The 25499-nt window shown below is 36.8% G+C and overlaps 1 pseudogene; it reads left to right on the top strand.

Moving 5' to 3' along the window:
* The window catches only part of LOC121136475, a 60060-nt pseudogene that overhangs the window by 25364 nt on the left and 9197 nt on the right, over positions 1 to 25499 (top strand).

Below are 25499 nucleotides of genomic sequence, written 5' to 3'. Positions count from 1 at the left end.
CCCAATGCTTCCTTGGATTTATTGACTAAGCCAAATTTTGACACAGCCATGAATGAATAGATTTAATATATATATAATGCAGTATATACTGTGGCCACAGTCTCCATAAGATGATTCTTAAGCAAATTAAAATTCAGCAACATAAAAATGGAGCAGAAATGGTATTCCTCCCCTGGCAGGTAACATCTCTTCATTATGTTTTAAAATCTACATTGTTACACTGAGATTATTTTCAAAGTTACCAAACCTGAACACTGTAGGTTGTGGTATATGTATTCAAATAGCATAGGAATGCTTGTGTTTATTTCTCTGGAGCTCAATACTTAGCAAAGTTTCTTTTTCCCTGAAAAATTAGGTGCCAGATACAAAATAAAATGTGTTTAAGCAGTACAAAATTTGTTTTACAAATTGTCTCAGAGTCACCTTGTTAATAGTTTCAATAAGAAAAAGGTCGACTTTCCACATTTTTCACAGTAGAAATAAAAAAGTAGATGCATAAATATAACATTGTCACTAAACACTGCAACAATGGTTATGTATGTAAATAATCATTTAATTACCATTTTTACATTTTACCTTCATGTTATACTTTGAAAGCTTAGATATAAATTCAAAATAAATAGGGATGTCCAGGGTTGAGATTTGCCTCACCTTTGACTTATGTGTGAATCAGATATACATTTTATGATTACAATAGTATTTCTTATCAGCTAGGATTCCATTTATTACTCATTTACAAGTAAAATTACCTATACTAAAATTTCATTTTTCTTCAGGGACAAGAAGCACAGAGAGACTTTCCATTATTTTGGTTCTATTGCAACTGTCAGAGACCTACTTTAATAGTAGGTTCATGTATCTCTTTTAGCTCCACCCATTGCTACAGAATAAATATATCAGTAATCATGTGGGAAGCCATATGATAATGGATATGAAATCTAAATTATATTCTAAGTATGGCATTATCAACATTTTGAATTTCCCAAAAGGGATTGGACTAAAGGTGAAAGTAGGATCATTGTCTCCAAATGCCCCACATGATCAACAATTGTCTTTGACTAATCATTTGTTACAATGGTGCACAAGATTTACAGAGGTAGGTTGTTCTTGTTTCAATGGCTTGAAATTACTAAATCAAACAAAACATGTTTGTGGATGTAAAAAATCTTAGCTTCTCACTCAGATCCAATCAGTATACATCTATGAATTCAGAATTCCATAATAACATAACATCCAGACTCAGATCAATGGAATTGTTCAGTTTTCAATTTTTCTTAATTTTCACTCATTTCCTGCCATAAATATATGCTAAAGTAAAATTCATGTCATTGCATTGAAACACTACATATGAGGCTAATTTGATGCCTACTTGTAAAAGAGCATGACAATGTTTCCTGGAATTTAATTCCCTATCACAGCTATAAAGTATAAATTATATATGTGTGCATCTTCATTACTTATATTGGCCTGAAAACAAATTTGTTGACAAAAAATATTTGATATAATTTTTTGGCTTTCAAATTCAGAGAATAGGTTCAGTAAGTTGTATAAAGAATAATTATAGGAACAGGAAGTCACTGATCATATTATATGTACATTAAGAAATCACAAGTGATAAATGAAACTACTGACTTCCTTTCTGCTCATAATTCAGAATGAAGTATCCAATGAAATACTGTAAAACATTTTAAGAGTTTCTCTGTCTAATCCATCTGGCAATACCTCAGATGACAGTGTAAATATTTATCCCGTATTGGTTATACATATTTCTCAGCTGACAAGATTAGCAATTCTTTTGGAAATAAAAGCTGATTATCTTTGTAGTCAATACATGCAGAGAAAAGTTCAATTTAGTATCATACATAGACAGGCCACTATCACCTAAGTTCTTCCTAATTAACAATGTCCCTTATTGATGGGTGATATCCTTCTGTGTATATGTTTCTTTTATTGGTTAATGAAAAAAATACTGTTTGGCAAATAGCCAGTAGAGACAGGAAGCTAGGTGGGACTAGGAGACAGGGAAAATTCTGGGACAGGTAGAAAAGAGAAAGACAAAAGGGACACCATATGGAGATTGGGAGTATAAGACACAACAGGTGCTGTCTGATAAGATAAAACCATGTAGAAACAAATAGATTACTAGTTATGAGTTAACAATTAAGACAGAGCTATTCAAAAAGAAGCCGTTGTCATCTGTCAACAATTTTATAACAAATATAGAGTATGTGTGGTTTTACTTGGATCAAGGAAGCTGGAGAACATGGTAGAACAAAACCTTCCGATTACATGTTACAGTTTTCAAAATTCCAACAAAATCATGGTCTTTGAATCAAATTTTATCACTATGGTCTTAGGTTGAGCACAACCTTCCAAAACTGGTAGTACCATAACTATTATCATCCCTTATAAGTATGAAATCTGAGTTAATAATTTAATATTTAATAACTCTGTACTTATCCCTAGAACACTGAATATTTTCCAAAATGTCTTCCATTTTCTTCAGATCCCTAAGTCTGTATGCATTAATCTCTGTGAACCTGGATTCAGAAGAACTGTCAAAGAGGGTCAAGATCTGTGTTGCTATGATTGTACTTCCTGTACAATGAGATTTTCCAATGAGACAGGTAAATGAAAGTCTAAGAAACATTCAAAATTTCCATCAAATCCTAAAACATCAAAGCAAATGAAATAAAGATCTAAAGGAGAACTGCAGTCACAAAACGTTTTCTTTTTGTTTTTTGGAGTTTTAATGGTACAGCTAGTTATTCTTGAATAACACAACAATGAAATTAAAATTCATACTTGATTTACATATTCCTCCATTATTGATTTTCTTGACAGAAAATAAAATACCTTCCACATCCAATTTTTTTCATTATTTTTATCTTTTTTACAAATTACATTTTAATCACATCTAAGACTCACTTAAGGATTGGTTTAGTGTGTATTTTTTAAGGATATTTTCCACCAGAAGTTTTTGGTTGGAGGTTTTCGAGACAGGGTTTCTCTGTGTAGCCTTGAAAGCTGTTCTGGAACTAGCTCTTGTAGACCAGATTGGTCTCAAATTCACAGTGATCCTCCTGTCTTTGCCTCCCAAGTTTGGGGATTAAAGGCGTACACCACCACCGCCTGGCTTCTACCATATTTTTTACACACAATAGATGACTGGAAAATTTTGAATTTTCTAGTACAGAACATTTTAGTGCCTTAAATACTTGATAAATAGTAATATTTATTTTTTATTGTTTTGTTACACTGAAATAAGAAACAATATTTAAAAAGGAAACTCAAAAAGAATGATTTCTGTCTGTAGGGACATGACATTAAAAAACATAAGAAATTCAATTGTCTATAGAATTTCCATTGGCAGAGTAGGTCTTAAACATATTCAATATTACTTCTATGGTGAAGAAAAATTTAGAAGTTGGTATTTCCACATCAAGTAGTTTTGCTCCATCTATATATGTGTGGCTTTTCAAAGGTATTGTTAAAGTCAGGTTTATTGATGAAAGTTTTCAAACTATAAATAACATAGTGCTCATTGATGTAGCAATACCCAAAAATACTTACAACTTATAGACAGTGTAATGTTTATGTTTTATATACATTGTGAAATAACAACTTGTGGCTAGTAGTTATAACATAAAATCATAGCATTCAACAACTTCAATCAATGTTGTTAAAGTGAATATCCAGGCATAGCTGTATGTATGTACCTGTAGTGATGACAATTAGTCATTAGTTCCCAGACAGTCTGTTCAAAGTAGACCAAAATGTTTCAAAGTTAGTTCACGGAATATAAAGAGGGGTCAGTGTCACTATAACCAAAAAATGAGAATGAGCATTTAAGCATATTGAATAAAGTCCAACAGAATACTAGATAAAGAAAATTTGGTACACATACACACTAGAGTATTACTCAGTGATAACTAATAATAGCATTATGAAAATTGTAGGCAAATGTATGGAACTAGAAAAATCATCCTGAGTGAGGAATTCCAGACTAAGAAAGATAAATATGGTATGTACTCACTCATAAGTGGATATTAAATGCTCAACAAAGGATAACCACACTAGAATCCACAGCCCCAGATAAGCTAGATAACAAGTAGGATTCCAATAGGATCCAATAGACTTCCTGAGAAGGGGAAATAGATGAGATCTCCTGTGTAAACAGGTGGTCAGGAGTATGGAGGGGATGGGATATGACACAGAAGCATGAAGGATCTGATTGGTCAAATGTAGGATGGAGAAGAAGCAGGAGACTAATGAAATAAATATCGTGATAGAGGAATAGGGAGAAACAGTATATTGGAGAAACTCCAAGGAATCCACAAGAATTATCCCAAACCAGACTTGTAGCAATAGTAGACAAATTACCTAAACTGGCCTTCTCCTATAGTCAGCCTGGAAACTACCATCTTTGTCATCAGAGAGATTTTGATTAACTTTCTTTTATTTAAATTAGAAACAAACTTGATTCACATGTCAATCCCAGGCCCCAATCACTCCTCTCCTCTTCCACCCCCAACCAACCTTACAACCCTTCAACCAATCACCACTCTGTGTGCCAGGTAGGGTAAGGTCTACCATGGGGGAAATCCCAAGTCTGTCATATCATCCCGGGCAGGGTCTAGGACCCCCCCATGTGTCCAGGCTGAGAGAGCATACCTCCATGTGGAATTGGTTCCCAAAGTTCATTCATATGCAAGGAAATATACTGATCAACTATCTGAGGCCCAGTAGATTTCTGAGGTCTCCTCATTAACACCTAAATATAGGGGGTCTGAATCAGTCTCATGCTGGCATGTCAGTTATCATTCTGGTGTCCATGATCTCTCGCTTGTTCAGGTCAGATGTTTCTGTGGGTTTAACCAGGCCCATAATGACCCGTTTGCTCATCAATACTCCCTCTCTGCAACTGGGTTCCAGGAGTTCAGTTCTGTGTATACCTGTAGGTGTCTGCCTCTGCTTTCATCAACCACTGGATGAAGTCTCTAGGATTGTTTATCAGGTATTTGGCAATCTCATTATTAGGGGAGGGCTTTAAAGGTAGCATTTTCACTATTTCTTAGATTGCCAGTCGGTGTCATTCTTATAGATCTCTGGAAATCTCACTAGTGCCAGATCTCTCCTCAAACCTGTAGTGACTCCCTCTATTATGGTATCTCTCAGTTTTCTCTCCTCTATTCTTTCCCCAACTCAACCTTCCTGCTCCCCATGTACTCCTCTCCACTCCTCTTCTTCCCTTGTCTTTCTACCAGCTCCCTCCCCCTTGACAACATACAATCCACTCAGGAAATCCTGCCCCATTCCCCTTCTGCAGGGTAACATGAATATCTCTCTTAGGGTACTCCCTGTTTCCCAGACTGGTACACCCCTGCTCCATTTCTAAAACCATAAATCAGTAAGTACAGACAATGTTTGTCTTTTATGACTGTGTTACATCTCTCAGGATGGTTTCTTCTAGTACCATCAATTTTCATGCAAATTTCAAGATTCCATTGTTTTTTCCACTGAGTAGTACTCCACTGTGTAAATTTACCACATTTTTACCATTCGTTATTCAGTAGAGGGTCATCAAGGTTGCTTCCAGGTTCTGGCTATTTAAAATGATGCAGCTAAGAATAGGATTGAGAGTCCTGTCAAGCTCCAAACACCAGCAAGTACAGCTTCAGGTGAGATTGGGTCTCCTGCGGGACCCCCCACCAAACACCCATCCCCTTGATCTTCCGGGGCCGCTCCTGGCATCCAGAAGACCCGGCCACACAGGAAAGACATCAGCCATTCCAAGACCCCAACCCCAGCGAGTCCAGCTTCAGGAAAGACATCAGCCCTTCCAGGCCCCAATCTCCGTGTCAGCACCCCAGCTTCATCTTCAGGAAGGAAGGAGACCAGTGGAGACAGAAAGACTCCACCAGCACCCACTGGAAGAAGAGATGGGAAGAAGACAGAATAAAAGCTCACTCAGCAATAGAAAGACCAACATGACCCCACCAGAATCTAGGGATCCAACACCAGCAAGACCTAAAAAGCACTACCTAGACGAAGAAGAAGAGACAGACCTTCAAAATTATTTCATTAAGATGATGGAGACTCTCAAAGAAGAAACGAGGAAATCCCTTAAAGAAATAGAAGAAAAAACAAACAAAAAATCCATGAAATGGAGGAAAAATTCAAGAAATAAACAAATCTCTTAAAGAATATAAAGAACACCAAGAAGAAACAACCAAAAAATGAAGGAAACAACTCAAACAGTTGAAGGATTGAAAGCTGAAATGGAAACGATAAAGAAAACACAGAATGAAGGGATGCTGGAAATAGAAAAGCTGGGAAAACGATCACGAACTACAGATGCAAGTATCTCCAATAGAATACAAGAGATAGAAGTCAGAATCTCAGGTGTTGAAGACTCATTAGAGGATATAGAGTCGTCAACCAAAGAAAATCTCAAAACCAACAAATCCTTAACACAAAATATCCAGGAAATATGGGACACCGTGAAGAAGCCAAACCTGAGAATAATAGGTATAGAAGAAGGTGAAGAAAAACAACTCAAAGGTACAGAAAACATATTCAATAAAATCATAGAAGAAAACTTCCCTAACCTAAAGAAAGATATGCCTATGAAAATAAAAGAATCTTACAGAACACCAAATAGGCTGGACCAGAAAAAGAACTCATCTCGCCATAAAATGATCAAAACATCAAGCCTACAGATTAAAGAGAAAATATTAAGAGTAGCTAAAGAAAAAGGCCAAGTAACATACAAAGACAGACCTATCCTAATTACACCTGACTTCTCAATGGAAAAGATGAAAGCCAGAAGATCCTGGACAGATGTCCTACAAACGCTAAGGGAACAAGGATGGAAGCCCAGACTACTATACCCAGCAAAGCTCTCAATTACCATAGATTCAGAAAACAAAATATTCCATGACAAAGCCAGATTTAAACAATACGTATCCATGAATCCAGCTCTACAGAAAATGCTATAAGGAAAACCTAGATCCAAGGAAGATAACTACATTCACAAAGACACAGACAATATATAATCCCACTTTACAAAACACCAAAAGAAAAAGGGAGGAGAAGGTACACAAAATAACTTCACTAACAATAAATCAAGCACAAACAAGAATCATCAATCAATGGTCATTAATATCCCTCAATGTCAACGGCCTCAACTTGCCTATAAAAAGACACAGACTAGCAGAATGGATACGATGACAGAACTCTTCCTTCTGCTGCATACTAGAAACACATCTCAACATCAAAGACAGACGTTATCTCAGAGTAAAGGTCTGGGAAAAGATCTTCCAATCAAACGGCCACAAGAAACAAGCGGGCATAGCAATCCTAATATCTAACAAATTAGGCTTCAAATTAAAATCAATCAAAAGAGATGAAGAAGGGCACTTCATATTTATCAAAGGAAAAATATATCTCAATTTTAAACATCTACGCCCCAAATAAAAAGGCACCTACATTCGTGAAAGAAACATTACTAAAGCTCAAAATGCACATAAAATCTCACACACTAATAGTGGGATACTTCAACACTCCGCTCTCACCGCTAGACAGGACCTCCAGACAGAAACTTAACAAAGAAACAAAAGAATTAATAGAAGTTATGACCCAACTGGGTTTAACAGACATCTATAGAACATTCCACCCAAATACAAAGGGATATACCTTCTTCTCGGCACCACATGGAACCTTCTCTAAAATTGACCACATAATAGGAAACATAGCAAATCTCCACAGATACAAAAAATTGGAATAACCCCCTGCATCTTATCAGACCACCATGCATTAACATTAGAATTCAACAATAACACAAATCGCAGAAACCCTACAAACTCATGGAAATTGAACAATGCACAATTGCACCATGCCTGGGTAAAGGAACAAACAAAAAAAGAAATTAAAGACTTCCTCGATTTCAATGAGAATGAAGACACAACATACACAAACTTATGGGACACTTTGAAAGCAGTGCTGAGAGGAAAGTTTATAGCACTAAGTGCCCACATAAAAAAACTGGAGAACAGTCATACTGGAGAATAAATAGCACAGCTGAATGTTCTAGAACAAAAAGAAGCAAACTCCCCCAGGAGGAGCAGACACCAGGAAATAATCAAATTGAGGGCTGAAATCAACCAAGTAGAAACCAGGAAAACACTAAGAATCAATGAAACAAAGAGTTGGTTCTTTGAGAAAATCAACAAAATAGACAAACCTCTGTCCAACCTAACCAAAAGACAGAGAGAAAGCATGCTAAATAACAAAATCAGAAATGAAAAAGGGTACATAACAACAGACTCAGAGGAAATCCAGAGAATCATGGGGGCATAATTTGAAAATCTGTACTCCACAAAATTTGCAAATTTAAAGGAAATGGACTATTTCCTGGGTAGATGTCACTTGCAAAACTAAATCAAGAGCAGATAAACAATCTAAACAGACTTATAACCCCTAATGGAATAGAAAAAGTCATCAAAAGTCTCCCAAACAAAAAACGCCCAGGCACAGATGGCTTCAGTGCAGAATTCTACCAGAAATTCTAAAAGGAGCTAATTCCAATACTCCTCAAAGAATTCCACACAATAGAAGCAGGAGGCTCACTGCCAAACTCTTTTTACGAGGCTACAATTACCTTGATACCCAAGCCACACAAAGACACAACTAAGAAAGAGAACTTCAGACCAATATCCCTCATGAACATTGATGCAAAAATACTCAATAAAATACTAGCAAATCGGATCCAAGAACACATCAAAACAATCATTCACCACGATCAAGTAGGTTTCATCCCAGGGATGCAGGGATGGTTCAACATACGAAAGTCCATTAACGTAATCCACCATATAAACAAGCTGAAAAACAAAAATCACATGATCATCTCACTAGATGCCGAAAAAGCCTTTGACAAAATCCAACACCCCTTCATGATAAAGGTCTTGGAGAGATCAGGGATAACAGGGACATACCTAAACATAATAAAAGCTATATACAGTAAACCAACAGCCAACATCAAACTAAATGGACCGAAACTCAACGCAATTCCTCTAAAATCAGGAATAAAACAAGGCTGTCCACTCTCTCCATACCTTTTCAACATGGTACTTGAAGTTCTAGCTATTGCCATACGACAACAAATGGGGATCAAGGGGATACAAATTGACAAGGAAGACGTCAAACTTTCACTGTTTGCAGACGATATGATAGTTTACATCAATGACCCAAAGAACTCTATCAGGGAACTCTGACAGATGATTAACACCTTCAGCAAAGTGGCAGGCTACAAGATCAACTCAAGAAAATCAGTAGCCCTACTATATACAGATGATAAAAGGGCTGAAAGAGAAATCAAAGAAACATCACCCTTTACAATTGCCACGAACAACATAAAATACCTTGGGGTAACGCTAACCAAACAAGTGAAAGACCTGTATCGTAAGAACTTTGAATCTTTAAAGAAAGAAATTAAAGAAGGCCTCAGAAAATGGAAAGATCTCCCATGCTCTTGGATAGGTAGGATCAATGTAGTAAAAATGGCAATCCTGCCAAAAGCAATCTACAGATTCAATGCAATCCCCATTAAAATCCCAGCACAATTCTTCACAGACCTTGAAAGAACAATAATCAATTTTGTATGGAAAAACAAAAGACCCAGGATAGCCAAAACAACCCTGTTCAACAAGGCAACGTCCGGAGGCATCACCATCCCTGACCTCAAGCTCTATTATAGAGCTATAGTCTTGAAAACAGCTTGGTATTGGCACAAAAATAGACAGGTAGACAAAAGGAATCGAATTGAAAATCCGGATATTAACCCACACACGTAGGAACATCTGATCTTTGACAAAGAAGCTAAAAATATACAATGGAATAAAGAAAGCATCTTCAGCAAATCGTGTTGGCATAATTGGAGACTGGCATGTAGAAGAATGTGGACCGATCCATGTTTATCGCCATGCACAAAACTTAAGTCCAAATGGATCAAAGACCTCAACATAAATCCAGCCACACTGAACCTCTTAGAAGAGAAACTGGGTGGTACCCTTGAACGAATTGGTACAGCAGACAGCTTCCTGAACATAACACCAGTAGCACATACAGTGAGATCAACAATTAATAAAGGGGACCTACTGAAACTGAGAAGCTTCTGTAAAGCAAAGGACACAGTCAGCAAGACAAAAAGGCAGCCCACAGAATGGGAAAAAATATTCACTAATCCCACATCTGACAGAGGGTTGATCTCCAAAATTTACAAAGAACTCAAGAAGCAAGTCTCCAAAACACCAAAGGACCCTATTAAAAAGTGGGCTGCAGAACTAAATAGAGAGTTTTCAATAGAGGAGTCTAAAATGGCTGAGAGGCACTTGAGAAAGTGCTCAACATCCTTAGCCATCCGGGAAATGCAAATCAAAACAACTCTCAGATACCATCTCACCCCTGTCAGAATGGCTAAAATCAAAAACACCAATGACAATTTATGCTGGAGAGGATGTGGTGAAAGGGGGACACTCCTCCATTGCTGGTGGGAGTGCCAACTGGTTCAGCCACTTTGGAAATCAGTATGGAGATTCCTCAGAAAAATGGGAATAAACCTACCACAAGACCCAGCAACTCCACTCTTAGGCATATATCCAAAAGATGCCCATTCATACAACAAAGATGTCTGTTCCACTATGTTCATAGCAGCTTTATTTGTAACTGCCAGAGCTTGGAAGCAACCTAGATGTCCTTCACCTGAAGAGTGGATAGAGAAAATGTGGTACATCTACACAATGGAGTACTATTCAGCAGAAAAAAATAATGGAATTATGAGATTCGCAGGCAAATGGACGACACTAGAAGAAACCATCCTGAGTGAGGTAACCCAGTCACAAAAAGAGAAACATGGCATGAACTCTCTCATATATGGATTTTAGACATAGATCTGGGGAGTGCCAGCCTTCAATCCTATGGCCAGAGAGTCTGGGAAACAGAAACTTTATTTAGTGGCTGATCGAAGAAGAGGCAGACTCCCTTGGTTAAGTACTGAGCTGAACTCAAGAAAGCCAGTAACAGAGAGGGAGGACTGATGATCAAAGGGATTAAGACTGGGCTGGTTTAACCCCCAGAAACAGCTGAACAGACAAAGTTTAACTCTTGAATCCCAGGCATCAGCCTGGGAAGCCAGCATGGGACTGATCAAGACCCCCTGAATCTGGGTGTCAGTGAGGAGGCCTAGGGAATCTATTGAGCCTTGGGCAGCAGATCAGTACACATCCCAAATATACACACGGACTTTGGACTCCCATAGAACAATGTGAGGTACACTCTCACCCGAACTCTTGGGGAAGGGTCTAAGCCCTGCCCTATATGAAATGACTGACTATGCACACCCCTTTGGAGGGCCTCACCCTCCCTGGTGAAATGAGGGGATAACGGGGGGGGGAGGGCTCGGGAGGAAGGGAGGGAATGGGAGAGGGACCTGGAACTGACTTGTGAAGCAACCTTGTTTCTTATCCAAATTTAAACTGGAAAATAATATTTAAAAAAAAGAAAGAGAACTATAGACCAATTTCCCTCATGATCATCGATGCAAGAACACATCAGAAAAATCATCCACCATGATCAAGTAGGCTTCATCCCAGGAATGCAGGGATGATTCAAAATTAGAAAATCTACCACTGTAATCCACCATATAAACAAACTGCGAAAGAAAAGCCACATGATCATCTCACTAGATGCTGAAAAAGCCTTTGACAAAATCAAGCACCCCTTCATGATAAAGGTCCTAGAGAGATCAGGGATAACAGAAACATACCTGAATATAATAAAATCAATATACAGTAAACCAGCAGCTAACATCAAACTATATGGACAGAAACTCAAAGCAATTCCTCTAAAATCAGGAACAAGACAAGGCTGTCCACTCTCTCCATATCACTTCAATATTGTACTTGTAGTTCTAGCTACAGAAATAAAACAACAAAAGGAGATAAAGGGGATACAAATAGGAAAAGAAGAAGTCAAACTTTCACTATTTGCAGATGATATGATGGTTTACATAAGTGATCCAAAAAACTCCACAAGGTTACTCCTAGAGCTGATAAACACCTTCAGCAATGTGGCAGGATGCAAGGTAAACTCAAAAAAATCAGTGGCCCTATTATATACAGATGATGAAGTGACTGAGAAAGAAATCAGAGAAACATCACCCTTTACAATAGCCAAAAACAGCATTAAATATCTGGGGATAATGTTAACAAAGGAAGTGAAAGACCTGTATATCAAGAACTTTTTGTCTTTAAAGAAAGAAATCAAAGAAGATACCAGAAAATGGAAAGATCTCCCATGCTCTTGGATTGGTAGGATCAACATAATAAAAATTGCAATCTTGCCAAAAGCAGTCCACATATTCAATGCAATCCCTATCAAAATTCCATCACAATTCTTCAAGGACCCAAAAAGAACATTAATCAACTTTATATGGAAAAACAAAAGGCCCAGGATAGCCAAAACAATCCTATACAATAAAGGAACTTCAGGAGGCATCACCGTACCTGACTTCAAGCTCTATTATAGAGCTATATTCCTGAAAACAGCTTGGTATTGGCACAAAAATAGGCAGGTAGACCAATGAAACCAAATTGAAAGCCCTAATTTTAACCCACACACCTATGAGCACTTGATTTTTGACAAAGAAGCTAAAACTGTTCAATGGAAAAAAGAAAGCATCTTCAAGAAATGGAGCTGGCATAACTGGGTACTGGTATGCAGAAGACTTTAGATAAATCCATGTTTATTGCCTTGTACAAAACTTAAGTCCAAATGGATCAAAGATCTCAACATAAATCCAGCCACACTGAAACTTTTAGAAGAGAACCTGGGAGATACTCTTCAACGAGTTGGTACAGGAGACCACTTACTAAACATAACACCAATGGCACAGACACTGAGATCGACAATTAACAAATGGGACCTTCTGAAACTAAAAAGCTTCTGTAAGGCAAAGGACACAGTCAACAAGACAAAAAGGCAGTCCACACAATGGGAAAATATATTCACTAACCCTACATCTGACAGAGGGCTAATCTCCAAGAACTCAAGAAACAAGTCTCCAAAACACCAAAGGATCCAATTAAAAGTTGGGGTACAGAACTAAATAGAGAATTCTCAATAGAGGAGGCTAAAATGGCCAAGAGACACTTAAGAATGTGCTCAACATCCTTAGCCATCAGGGAAATGCAAATCAAAACAACTCTGAGATACCATCTTACTCTGTCAGAATGGCTAAAATCAAAAACACTGAAGACAATTTATGCTGGAGAGGATGTGGAGAGGGGAACACTCCTCCATTGCTGGTGGGAGTGCCAACTTGTACAGCCTCTTTGGAAATCAGTATGGAGATTCCTCAGGAAAATGGGAATTAATCTACCATAAGACCCAGCAATTCCACTTTAGGCATATATCCAAATGAGGCAAATTCATACAACAAGGGCATCTGCTCCACTATGTTCATAGCAGCAGTATTTGTAATGGCCAGAACCTGGAAGCAACGTAGATGCCCCTCAACTGAAGAGTGGATAGAGAAAATGTGGTACATTTACACAATGGATTATTACTCAGCAAGAAAAAAAAACAATGGAATCTTGAAATTTGCAGGTAAATTGATAGCACTGGAAGAACCCATCCTGAGTGAGGTAACCCAGTCTCAAAAAGACAAACATGGTATGTACTCACTCATATATGGATTTTAGACATGGATCAGGATAGTGCCAGTCTGCACTTGCACTGATAGAGAGTCCTGGAAACAGGAAAGAACCTAAAAGATATGCATATATGCATAGTGCCCAAGATCCTCTGAATGGATGGGGAACACGGCGGGGGGGTTGGGGGGAGTGGGAGCTGGGAAGAAGAGGGGGGAGAAGAGGAAGAGAGAGTAGGTCATGGTGGAACAGGAAGTTGAGTGGGTGGGGGTAGAATAGGGGGAAGAGGGAATCATAGGTTAGAAGACAGCTAGGCACCAGAGTGACCTCGAATGATCTAAATGGATAACACCAATTGGCAAGCTAAGCAATAGTGGAGAGACCACCTCGGATGCCCATTCCTGATAATGAACTTGATGTCTATAACCATCTGGGAGCCTTCATCCAGTGATTAATGGAAGCAGAGGCAAACACACAATCTCTGAACTGAATCCAAGGTACCCAGTGGCAGAGAAAGGAGTGATGAGCAAATTGGCAAAGAATGGGCTGGTAAAACCAGCAGACACATCTGATCTGAACAGGGAAGAGCTCTTGGACCCCAGACTGACAGCGGGGAGGCCAGCATGGGACTGATCTGGACCCCCCAAATGTGAGTGTCAGCGAGAAGGCCTGGGCAAAGTATGGGGCCCTGAGCTGTGGATCAGTGTCTATCCCTGGAATACAAACAGTCATCGTGTGCCAATAGCACAAAGAGGGATGCTCTCTCAGACTGGCCTCTTAGGGGAGTGCCTGGACCCTACCCAGAGTAAAATGACAGACTCTAGATATCCCCTATGTTGAAGGATTTGGCAATAGGGTGGGAGGCTGCGGTTGGAAGGGGAGTGCCGGAGGAGGGAAAGGAGAGGGAACTGGGATTGACATGTAAAACACGCTATTTAAAATTAAAATTAAAAATGATAAAAGAAAAAAAGAATAGGATTGAACAGATGTCCTCCTTTAATGAATGTGCATTGTTATGCCTAATAGTGGAATTGCTGGATCTTGTGGTAGACTGATTCCTCTTATGCTGAAGAATCTTCATACTGATTTCCAAATTGGTTGTAATAGTTGGCACTCCCATCAGGAGTTGAGGATTATTCCCTGTTCTCCAAATCCTTTCCAGCATAAACTATCGTTGATGTTTTTGATTTCAGATGTTCTGGCAGGAGTAAATTGATATCCCAGAGTTGTTTTGATTTGCATTTCCCTGATGGCTAAGGATGTTAAGTATTTTCTTAAATGTTAATGAGCCATTTTAGACTCCTCTATTGATACTCTTTATTTAGTTCTGCACTCCACTTTTTCATTGGATCCTTTGGTGTTCTGGAGACTTGCTTCTTGAGTTGTTTGTAAATTTTGGAGATCAGTCCACTGACAGATGTGGGGTTAGTGAATACCTTTTCCCATTCTCTGGGCTGCCTTTTTGTCTTGTTGTCTGTGTCATTTGCGTTATAGAAGCTTCTCAGTTTCAGGAAGTCCCATTTATTAACTGTTGATCTCAGTGTTGGTGGTACTGGTGTTATGTTCAGGAACTAGTCTCCTATAACAGTGCATTCAAGCATACCTCCCACTTTCTCTTCTAAGAGGTTTAGTGTGGCTGGATTTATGTTGAGGTCTTTGATCCATTTGGAGATAAGTTTTGTGTATAGTAAGATCTATCTACAGTCTTCTACATGCCACCATTCAGTTATGCCAGCATCATTTGTTGAAGATGCTTTATTTTTTCCACTGTTTAATTTTAGCTTCTTTGTCAAAAATCAAGTGTTCATAGGTGTGTGGTTTAATATCAGTGGTTCAATTCCATTCCATTGGTCTACCTGTCTATATTTGTGACAATACCAAGTTGTTTTCAGGACTATACCTCTATAATAGAGCTTGAAGTCAGGGATTTTGATGCTTACAGAAGTTTATTTATTTCACAGGATTGTTTAAGCTTTCATGGTTCTTTTGCTTTTCCATATAAAGATGATTATTGTTCTTTCAGATTCAATACAATCCCCATCAAAATACTGGCAGAATTCTTCACAGACTTTGACACCAACTAAGAATCTAGGCACTAATGGAGAGGCTGTCTTTGGTGCCTTTCCCCTATAATGAGATTGATTACTACCTTGGTTGCCATTCTAGAGCCTTCATCCAGTAGCTGACTGAAACAAAAGTAAGCACCCACAGCTGAACAATGAGCTATACTCCTGGAATCCAGTTGTTCAGAGGGAAGAGAGATGATCTAAGGAGACAAGACAGTGGCATGACTTTTAATTACTACAATTGTGAACTATCTGTAGTTTCTAGTGATCTCAATATTCAGCTTTATATGTTATTTTGTTTTTCCTGTATTTGGTGAGTTTTGATTTGTGTCAAAATATATGTTCAATAACAGACAAAACTCCATGGGCTGCCTAGGGGGCAATAAGACTTATTTCCCTACGTGGATAAAGTATTCTGTAGATGTATTTTGTATCCATTTGATTTATGATATTATATAACTCCAAATTTCTTTTTTTGTTGTTTTTTACTGTTTGTCTCTATTGTTAAAAATGAAATACTGAATTTAAGCACTAACACTATGGTCTGGCTATTCTATTTTTGTACATCTTATAGCATTTATTTTCTGAAATTGGTTGCAGCTTAATTTAGTACATATATGTTTATAATTACACTATCATCTTGGTGTATTTTCCCTTTAATGAAAAATATCTGATTCTAGTTATCTTTGTTTTGGTTTTGGCACAAAATTTATTTTGTCACTATTAGTATAAGTATCTGTGATTATTTATGGATTCCATTTGCTAGTAGTGCATTTTAAATATCTTTCCCCCTAAAGAGGTATCTATATTTGATGATAAGATATAATTCTTCCAGGCTGCTTAAGAAAAATATAGATTCTGTTTTTGTTGCAATTTGTTAGTGTATATCTCATTATTAAGAATGTGAAATCATTAATACTAGGAGTTATTATTTATCATTGTGTGTTAATTCTGACATTTAGATATGTTGTGGTACTTTTGAACAATGAAATGTCTCAGCCATCATTATACTTAACTGTGTGACAAAGTGTCTCTAATTCAGGCTAGGAGTGTTATTTGTCTATATGTATAAATAAAAACATTTGCAAGGTGTTTTGACAATTTAACTAAGCAACAGAAGTATCTCCTAAGTCTTATAATACCCAAAATATAGAGTAAGTTCAAAATGTATTGAATTCACATAATGATACATATTTTTAAAATGCTAGCCACCTTTCCTTTGTTGGTACTATTACATGGGGTGGAAGATTCTATCTGAAGTCTTCCTCTGAGAATGTTCTTTGTTAGGTTGGACCAGATCCCTCATTCAGCAGATTTCACTGTGAGTTATTAAACTCTCCATACTTATATTTACATAACTTAGCATCAAATCTCATCATAACCCATTGCCTACACACACTTCCACTGATGCTTATGGGATGTCTTGAACTTCCCACACATGTGTTGGCCTAACACTGAATGAAATCCATTCTACAACATAGATCATTATATTCACCTGCTAGAACATTTGTAACTTTGATCACTCTTTTACATCCAGCCCTCTTCTTTCTCTATCAAGTCTCATGCTTATATACTTTTTAAGACTCTCTTGCAAACCTTTGACCACCAATTCAAATGGAAGGTCTGTATCTTATCATTGGAGCATATTTAGTTTATCAATTCTCTTAGGGTACGGTTAGATATTCCATGTGGTACACACATATTTAATCTATTCTAGTAAAATTCAAAATTTTAAAACTATCATTAAGTTTAATCAACAAAAGTGAACTTGTGAAGTCTGATGCCAAGTTAATATACAGAAATACACAAATTTGTTAATAAAATATGGCATAAATAAAGAAATGTCCATTTGTTTTGAACTCAATATGAATTTCACATATCTTTTTTGTTTTATTATAATGATTTCATAATAAAAGTAATCTAGTAAATATTCATTTCTAGAAATACTAAAATATTTAGTAAATTAATATATTTCCTTACAAAGATTCTATATGTAAGCTCTATAATTCTTATCTTTACATACAAGCACACACACACACACACACACACACACTCACACACACACATTCATATAGATTTCCTCTGTAGCCACAAGAAATTTTTGTTGTAGGATAGATTTCAAAAAATAAAACATTGAGTAAGTATTCAAATATCTCACATACAGAGATATAGTATTTCTGTATATTGTACTTTCCTTATTCTCCCAAATGAATTGAAATCTACTCTACTTGATTTATTATACACAACATGATGTAGATGTCACATGGATTACTCTATTATTTAGGTAATTAGAATAAACATCTCTACATATGAAATTAGTGCTTTCTTTTGAATTTTGAAGTCACTTTAGTTCATAGTAGTAATTGATAAAGAGTTCAATAATATGCGCAGGCTAATACAAGACAGAGTATGTACACAAGTATACATTTTCATTGTACATACATACATATATATGTATATGTACTCATTAGAATACTAGATGATTTCACAGTGTTTTTATATAGTCTTTAAAAAACATAAGATATCACCATCCACTCTCAAAAACATTGTTGTATACTTTAGAAGATGACCAAGCATATAGTCTCTGCTGAGCCTTATGCATGATATGTAAGATTCTCTGGGGTTTTACTACTGGACACACTGGTATCCTCTAACAGTAGTAAAACCCCAGAGAATCTGTTTTGATTCAACTGCCAGTCACCTCCATGACATAATAGCAATGAGTTTCATTAAGTGGTCTGCAAACAGCATTAAATTTAGTGACCTGTAGACTGCCTAACTCAAAAACTAGGACACAATAAACTGTCTTCTTTTCACAAAAATGAGAGAGAAGGGATACCTTAATCGAATCTAGCTACCCTTTTCCATTGAAAAGGCTATTATTTAGTTAAGGAAAAGTTAAATGATAGAAATACAAGTAGTGATACAATGTACTTGATAATCAGAAGACTGAGTAGAGATGGTCAGTTACATGATAAAAATCAGTTCCCAGTGAATTCACATCATTACATAAAGCAGCATTTAAAGGTTAAATCCTTTCTACCCATATTCTCAAAATAGCAATGATACATACAAATAAACAATTAGTATATTTATATCTAAACATGAACAGGATATCAAATTCTCTTTCAAATATAGTATATAATATACTGTTATATTATTATAAAATATATGACTAGAAACACTTTTTTCTCTCTTTTTTACTTATGTTAGAAAAAAATCTTATTTTACTTGTCAATCCCAGGACCCTCTCACTCCTCTCTTTCCCTATCCCCCACCAACTCCCTATCCCTACCCCCTATCTGCACCCCAGGGAATGTAATGCTTTCTATGTGGGAACTTCAAAATCTATTCCATCATTTGGAGCAGGGCCTAGGCTGAGAGGATATCGTTTTATGAGGAATGAGCTGCTGAAGTCCATTGGTATACTAGTGACAAATAGTGGTAGGATGCACTACCAGAGGCACCATAGACTTCCCAGGCCTACTAAATAACAGCCATGTTAAGGGGTGCTGATTTGGTCCTATGATGAATTCCCAGCTGCCAGTCTGGGTTCCATGAGATCCACCTTGTTCAGGTCAACTGTTTCTCTGGGTTTCATCAGTCTGTTCTTGATCACTTTGCTCATCAATCCTCCCTTTCTGAAACTATTCCAGGAGTTCAGCTAAGGGTTTAGCTGTGGGTGTCTGCATCTCCTTTCACCAACTACTGGATGAAGGCCTTTCACCAGCTACTGGATGAAGCCTCTAGGATGTTATATAAGGAAGTCAACAATCTCATTATATGGGAAGGGTATTTAAGGAAACCTCTCCACTATTGCTTAGATTCTTATGTCAGGTTATCCTTGCAGATCTCTGGACATTTCCCCAGTGCCAGATTTCTCTTTAACCTGTAATGACTCCCTCTATTATGAAATCTCATTTCTTGCTCTACTATATTCTTCCACAGACTCAATCTTCCTGATCCCTCATGTTCTCCTCTCCCCTCACCTTTTCCCTATCCTTTCTCTGAACTCCAACTCCCCTTGTCCTATGATGCCAATTCACTCAGGAGATCTTTGCCCTTTCCTGGTGGACCATGTATGTAGCTCTTAGGGTACTCCTTGTCTCCTAGCTTCTCTGGTGTTGTGGATTGTAGGTTGGTAATCCTTTGCTCTATGTCTAATATCCATATATGAGTGAGTACATACCATGTTTCTCTTTTTGTGACTGGGTTACCTCATTCAGGATAGTTTCTTCTAGTTCCATCCATTTACCTGTGAATTTCTAGATTCCAGTATTATGGGGGGCTGACTAATAATCCATTATGCAAATATACCACATTTTCTTTATCCATTCTTCAGTTGAGGGACATCTATGATGTTTCCAGGTTCAGGCTATTACAAATAATGCTGCTATGAATATAATTGAACAGATATCTTTGTTGCATGAATGTACATCTTTTGCGTATATGCTTAAGAGAAGAAGTGCTAGATCTTGAGGATAGAGTGATTCTCGTTATCCTTGGTGGACTGCCATACTGATTTCTAAACTGAGGCTATGAGTTAGCACTCACACCAGCAGTCATCAATCATGGGTGCATAGGTGTGTGGGTTAATATTAGTGTTTTCAATTAGATTCCATTGGTCTACCTGCCTATAATTGTGCCAATACCAAGATCTTCTCAGGACTATAGCTCTATAATAGAGATTGAAGTCAGGAATGTTGATGACTATGGAAATCCTTTTATTTTACAAGGCTGTTTTGGCTAATCTTGTTTTTTTCACATAAAGTTGAGTATTGTTTTTTCAAGGTCTGTCAAGAATTTTGTTGGCATTTTGATGTGAATTGTATTGAATGTGTATATTCCTTTTGGAAAGATTGCCACTTTAATATGTTGACCCTATCTATTCAAGAGCATGGGAGATCTTTACATTTTCTAGTATCTTCTTTAATTTCTCCCATTAAAGATTCAAAATTCTTGTTACACAGTTCATTCACGTTTTTGGTGACCGTTTCCCCAAGATATTTTGTTGCTTTGGCTATTGTAAAGGGTGATGCTTTCTGATTTAATTTTCAGCCAATTTATCTTCTATATATTGTAGGCCTACTGATTGTTTTGAGTTAGTCTTGTATCCTGTCACTTTGCTGAAAGGCAAATCAACTGTAGGAGCTCCCTGGTAGAGTTTTTCAAGTCACTTTTGTAAACTGGCATATTGTCTGCCAATAGTGAAAGTGTGACTTCTTCCTTTCCAACTCATATCCCCGTTATCACTTTTTTGTCTTATTGTTCTAGCTAGAACTTCAAGCACAACATCAAAGAGATATGGCAACAGAGGACAGTCTTATATTTTTCCTGATATAACCTCTCCATTGAGTATGAGTTACTCTCCATTTAGTTTGATGTTGGCTGTTGGTTTACTGTATATTGCTTTTATTATATTCAAGTATGTTCCTGTTATTCATGATATCTCTAAGACCCTTATCATGAAAGGGAGTTGGGTTATGTCAAACTTTTTTTAACATCTTGTGAGATGATCATGTGGTTTTTATTTTTCAGTTAGTTTATATGGAGTATTACATGCATCCATAGGATTAAGGTTACTTGAACATGTTGAATGATTTTTCTGATGTGTTCTTGGATTCAATTTGCCAGTGCTATTTCATTCAATAATTTTTTACATCAGTGTTCAGGAGGGATATTGGTCTGTAGTTCTCTTTCTTAGTTGTGTCTTTTTGTGGCTTGGGTACCAAGGTAATTGTAGCCTTGTAGAGAAAGTTTGGCAATGACTTTCCTGCTTCTATGTGTGGAACAATTTGAGTAGCATTGGTATTACCTGTTCATTGAATTTCGTGTAGAATACTGCATTGTAAACAACTGGTGCTGTGCTTTTTGTTTTGATTTGCTTTGTTTTAGGTTTTGGTTTTTGTTGGGAAAATTTGATGACTGCTTCTATTTCCTCAGATGCTATAGGCCTATTTATATTGCATCTGTTTTTGGTTTAATTTAGGTGAGTAATATCTATTCAGAAAATTGTCAGTTTCCTTTAAATTTTCAAATTTTTGGATTGCAGTTTTTCAATGTTACTTCAATCACTATGACTTGATGATTCTCAGGATTTCCTCAGTGTCCATTTTTCTGCTGCCCTTTTCATTTCTGATTTTGTTAATTTGCATATTCTCTCTGTCCTTTTGTTAGTTTGAATAAAGGTTTGTGCATGTTGTTGATTTTCTCTAAGAACCAACTCATGTTTTCTTTGATTCAACATTATTGATCTCAGCCCTCAATTTCACTATGTCCTGGCATTTATTCCTCCTGGGTTTGTTTGCTTCCTTTTGTTTTAGAACTTCCGGGTGTGTTGTTAATGCTCTAGTGTGATAATACCCTAGTTATTTATGTGGGCACTTAGTGCTATGAACTTTCCTTTTCGCACTTCTTTCAAAGCATCCTATAAGTTTGAGTACGTTGTGTCTTCATTCTCATTGAATTCTAGGAAGTCTTTAATTTTTTAAATTATTTCCCTATGCCATGAATGCTGCAATTTTGCATTGTTCAATTTTCAATAGTTCATAGGATATTTGCCATTTTTGTTGTTGTTGAATTCTAACTTTAAATCATGGCGATCTAATAAGATACAGGGGCTCATTCCATTTTTGTATCTGTTGAGGTTTGCTATGTTTCTGAATATGTGGTCAATTTTTGACAAGGTTACATGTGGTACTGAGAAGAATGTATATTCTTTTGTGTTCAGATGGAATGTTCTATAGATAACTGTTAAACCCAATTGGCTCATAACTTCTATTAGTTCTTTCGTTTCTTTGTTAAGTATCTGTCTGGTGGTCCTGTCTAGTGGTGACAATGAGGTATTGAAGTCTCCCACTATAATTGTGTGAGGTTTTATGTGTAATTTGAGTTTTAGCAATGTTTTTTATTAAGGAACATGGTGTCCTCGGGGCATAGATGTTCAGAACTGAGACTTCTTCGTGATGGGCTTTTCCAGTAATGAATATGAACATTACCTTCTTCATCCCTTTTATTGATTTTAGTTTGAAGCCCAATTTGATAGAGGTTAGGATAACTACATCAGCTTATTTCTTGAGTCCATTTGATTGGAAAATCCTATCCCAATCCTTTACTATGTGGTTCCATCTGTCTTTGAAGTTAAAGTGTGCTTCTTGTATGTGTCAGAAGTTTGGATTCTGTCTTCATATCCATTCTGTTAGCCTGTGTCTTTTTATAGTTGCGTTAAGACCATTAATATTGAGGGAAATTAAGGACCATTGAGTGTTAATTCTTGTTTGTTTTGAATTTGTTGTTGTTGGTGGTATTATGTGTGGGTTTATCCTGCTTTTCTTTCAGCTTTTTGTAAAGTGGGATTATCTCTTGCCTATGTTTTTGTGAGTGCAGTTAACTTCCTTCGGTCAGAGGTTTCCTTCTAGTACTTTCTGTAGGGCTTGATTAGTGGATATATATATATATATATGTATATATATATATATTGTTTAAATCCAGTTTTGTCATAGAATGTCTTGTTTTCTCCAGCTATAGTGTTTGAAAAAACTTTGATGGGTATAGTAGTCTGGTCTGGTATCCATGGTATCTTATTGTTTGGAAAATATCTATCAAGGAACTCCTGGCTTTCAAAATTTTTATGGAAAATCAGATGTAATTTGGATATGTCTGCCTTTATATGTTACGTGGTGTTTTTCCTTTGTGTTTAATATTTTTTTGTTTATTCCCTATGTTTGGTGTTTTGATTTTTATGTGGTGAGGGGACTTTTTTGTGGTGCACTCTATTAGTTTTTCTGTCAGTTTCTTGTATTTTCTTTGGCATATATGGGAAAGCTTTCTTCTATGATTTTGTTGAATATGATTTCTGCACCTTTGAATTGGCTTTTGACCTTCTTCTATACCTATTATTGTTAGCTTTGGCCTTTTCATGGTGTTCATAATTCATGTACATTTTTGGTTAGGGATTTTTTGGATTTAAGATATTCTTTGGTCAATGAATCTATTTCTCCTAAAGTATCTTCAGTGCCTGAGACTCTCTCTTCCATCTCTTGTACTATGTTGGTTATCCTTATATCTGCAGTTCCTGATACTTTACCCAGCTTTTCTAATTAAAGAATTCTCTCGGACTGTGTATTTTTTATCGTCATTATGACAGCTTTCAAGCCTTGAACTGTTTGAATTGTTTCCTTTATTTGCTTGATTGTTTTTCTTTGATTCCCTTGCTTTCTTTAAGAGATTGGTTTATTTCTTCCCTTTTTGGTTTCTTTTTTCCTCCATTTTTGAAGTGATTTTTTTTTCATCCTATCATTTCCTCTTTGATGTTCTCTATCAACTTCATAAACATTTTTATGCTCATTCCCTTCTGTTTCATCTGTGTTGGGATGTTCATGTCTTCCTTGTCTAGAGTCCCTATACTCTGGTGGCATCATATTACTTTTTCTGTTGCTGAATAAATTCTTATATTGTTATCTTCCCATCCTTCTTCCAGTGGGTGCAGGTAGAGTCTCTTCTTCTTCTGGTGGATACGGGTCCAAGGTTCTCTTCTGTTGGATACAATAGTTTCAATATCCTCATGGTTCTTACGGTGAAGGCAGGTAGGTCTGAGACACTCCCTCTCCAGGTGTTGGCAGCGGGACTAGTACCAGGAGGTAGCCAGATTGTATCGCTGGTCTTAAGCATCAGATATTACAAAATTTCTTTGTGAGTATTGAAAACATATAAAGATGATTGTACCCATTAGTAAAGTGGCTATTTTGTACCTTTCAAAACTGTTTTAACTTCAATCATTGAGGATTTCATTCATTATATTTTATCATTTTCCTTTCCATCCTCCAACTCCTCCAAGAATCTCCTCATTTCAACCCACTAGCTTTCATGTTACTTTTCTATCTTAAGTAAAAAAAAAACAAGAAAATAGGGAGTCTGACTTATGTTGAACATTTATTTCTGACTATGGGACCTGCCCTGGAGATTAATTGATATACCCAGTTTCACCCTATTGAAATAAAAACTAATTTTGTCCTCTTCTATTAGCTATCATTTTGGAAAATATTCTGGAATTAGAGTGGTACTTTACAATTACTTCCCCTCCCTCCATGCTGTGAGATTGTCTGGCATGTGCTTTTGAAATTTTGTGCATATTCTTATAGTCTCTGTGACTTCATAAATGCATCTGTCCTGTTGTGTTGAAAAATAGTGTTTCCTTAAAAGAATATATTACACCTGGCTTAGAAATTTGAATGTAATTGGCCTCCATCAGTTCATAGGGAATGGCACTATTAGAAGGTGTGACTTTGTTGGAGCTGGTATTGCCTTTTTGAAATAAGTTGTTCACTGTATGGTTGGGTGTGCATTGAGGTTTCTAATGCTTAAAATGGCACTTAGTGTCACAGTCCAATTCATGTTGCTTTATGATTATGAAGTACTAAGCACCATGTCTGCCTGCATGCTATCATGCATACAACCATAATAACAATGGTTTGAATCACTGGATTTGTAAAGATAGTCACTCCAAATTAAATGTTTTCCTTTGTAAGAGTTGTCATGATCATGGTGTCTTTTCACCATAATTAAAACCCTGAGACACTTTATTTTTACAAACTTTCCATCTCCTTTTCCATACAAATCTCTAAGCCTTGGTGTCAAGGTGTGATAGTGGCATTTCATTCAGGAATGAACAGTACAATGTCTTTTATTCTCTGTATGTTCAGTTGTGGATCTTATTAATCACTAT

Source organism: Mesocricetus auratus, unplaced genomic scaffold (assembly GCF_017639785.1).
Source record: "Mesocricetus auratus isolate SY011 unplaced genomic scaffold, BCM_Maur_2.0 Super-Scaffold_100282, whole genome shotgun sequence".
Taxonomy (NCBI): Eukaryota; Metazoa; Chordata; class Mammalia; order Rodentia; family Cricetidae; genus Mesocricetus; species Mesocricetus auratus.
The sequence above is the reverse complement of the archived record's forward strand: the minus strand, read 5'-3'. Positions and strand labels throughout refer to the sequence as shown.